We start from the raw sequence: 2,052 nt of genomic DNA, 5'->3' as shown, positions 1-2,052 counted from the left end.
TACCCATTGGTTTCAATGGTGAAAAAATGCTGCAAAAATACTGAAAAATGCAGTAGTTTTTAATTTCAGTCAGGAAAAAAAAGGAATCATGTGCATGAGATTTCACATTTTTTTCCCATTTGCAAGGAGTAGGACTCCTAGACAGGTGAAGCCTATGTACTCAGTGCAAATGTCGCGGGCGGGGAGGAGGGTGTCAACGCTGCGCTCTCCCACTGCTCGGGTCTGGCCGCCGCTGCTCTGCGGCTTCTGCTGCTCGGTGGCTCGAGCGATAGGCCGGATCCCGGGGACTCGAGCGGCGCTCCTCGCCCGTGAGTGATGATGAGGAATTTTCCTTATCATATAGATTACCCTTTTCTATACCTTATATAATTTAGTTATAATTGCTTGCTATTAAGTTGGATCTCAATAATGCGCAACTTGATTAATAAGTGAATACTAAACAAAGATGGCTTATTTACACTACAGTCCGGACCCATAACACATGGGTCACTCTGCCCTCGGACTTTCGAGGACATGAAATCGCGCAAGTCATCCTTGGCACGAATATTCCTTATGTAATTCTTTTATTAAGTGTCTTTATGTGATTGGTTAAAAAGTTGATTTCTATTACTGTATTGGCTATGTCATATGTAACTCCCTATTTCAATTTTGTATAAAAAGGCTGCTCCGGCAATATGGAGTCAGTTCTGTGATCCAATCAGAGCTCTTGCATATGCAATAAATCTTTCTTTCACCAAAGAAAGTCTGACGTCTGATCCTTGGGAGACTGAGATCGTTATTTCCGTAACATTTGGTGTTTACGCCCGGTTTCGAACCGGGGACCTTTCGCGTGTCAGGCGAACGTGATAACCACTACACTACAGAAACCAGAGAGAGAGGAAGAGATTGGTGAACAAGCAAATGACATTGAAGCCCACTTGCAAGGTACAGCACAAGAGGACACGCATGATTGCATACTATAGCACTGAATTAGACCCAGTGGCCCGAGGTATGCATGCGTGTCTTAAGGCCGTTGCAGCAGCAGCATATGCCGTGGACAGGTCAGCAGATCTGGTGCTCATGCACCCTCTGACCGTGTGGGTTCCACACTCTGTCTATGCTCTGCTCAACTGTCAAAGGACAAAACATGTGACCCAAGCTAGGCTTTCTCGATGGGAAGTGGCACTCCTACAACCAAGTCACATCACACTACGGCGGTGTTCCAAATTGAACCTGGCAACTTTGCTTCCCTATGAGACAAGTTTGTCTCAGAGAGAGGAAGAGATTGTGAACAAGCAAACGACATTGAAGCCCACTTGCAAGGTAGAGCACAAGAGGACACGCATGATTGCATACTTCACACGCAAACATTGACATTGCCCAGGTTAGATCTACACGAAGAACCACTTGACAATCCAGAGCTAGTGCTATATGTAGATGGAAGTTGTCACAGGCAAACTGACACTGGTGAGTTAACCTCTGGATTTGCAGTAGTAGATGATCATGAGGTGATTCATGCGGAATCTTTGGATTCACCACACTCAGCACAGAGAGCAGAATTAGTCGCACTCACAAAAGCATGTCAGATAGCAGAAGACAAACGAGTGAACATATACATGGACTCAAGATATGCATTTGGTGTAATCCATGACTTTGCACACTTTGGAAAATGAGAAATTTCCTAACGGTTAGTGGTACTCGGGAAAAGTCATGCACAAGAGATTACAATGTTACTGGATGCTATACATCTTCCCAAAGAAATTTCTGTCATTAAATGTCAAGCACATACATATGGGCAAGACCCTATCGCCAAGGGTAATCATAGAGCAGATGCAGCAGCAAAAGTAGCTGCTAGTAAAAGTAAGAAAATTTTCCCTCAGATGAACTTAAGTGTTATACCCGATTGGAAAAAAAAAAATTGAAAAAAATGCAAAAACATTGTTCTCCACAGGAACAGACCCGATGGAAGGATATTGGGTGCACCCAGGACCCCGAGGGCCCCTGGAGAGATGGTGAAGGTAAACCAGTGGCCCCAAAATCGCTGCTCACCGCGCTGGCTGATGCCGCTCATGG

At 44.8% G+C, this 2,052-nt stretch overlaps 1 non-coding gene across 1 annotated transcript; it reads right to left on the bottom strand.

Moving 5' to 3' along the window:
- Window positions 1-794: 794 nt before the first annotated feature.
- On the bottom strand, window positions 795-867 carry TRNAV-GAC (transfer RNA valine (anticodon GAC)). Its single transcript has one exon. It is a non-coding gene; the product is annotated as a tRNA-Val (tRNA).
- Window positions 868-2,052: the final 1,185 nt, after the last annotated feature.

Source organism: Anomaloglossus baeobatrachus, chromosome 8, assembly GCF_048569485.1.
Source record: "Anomaloglossus baeobatrachus isolate aAnoBae1 chromosome 8, aAnoBae1.hap1, whole genome shotgun sequence".
In the NCBI taxonomy this organism is placed as follows: domain Eukaryota; kingdom Metazoa; phylum Chordata; class Amphibia; order Anura; family Aromobatidae; genus Anomaloglossus; species Anomaloglossus baeobatrachus.
The sequence above is the reverse complement of the archived record's forward strand: the minus strand, read 5'-3'. Positions and strand labels throughout refer to the sequence as shown.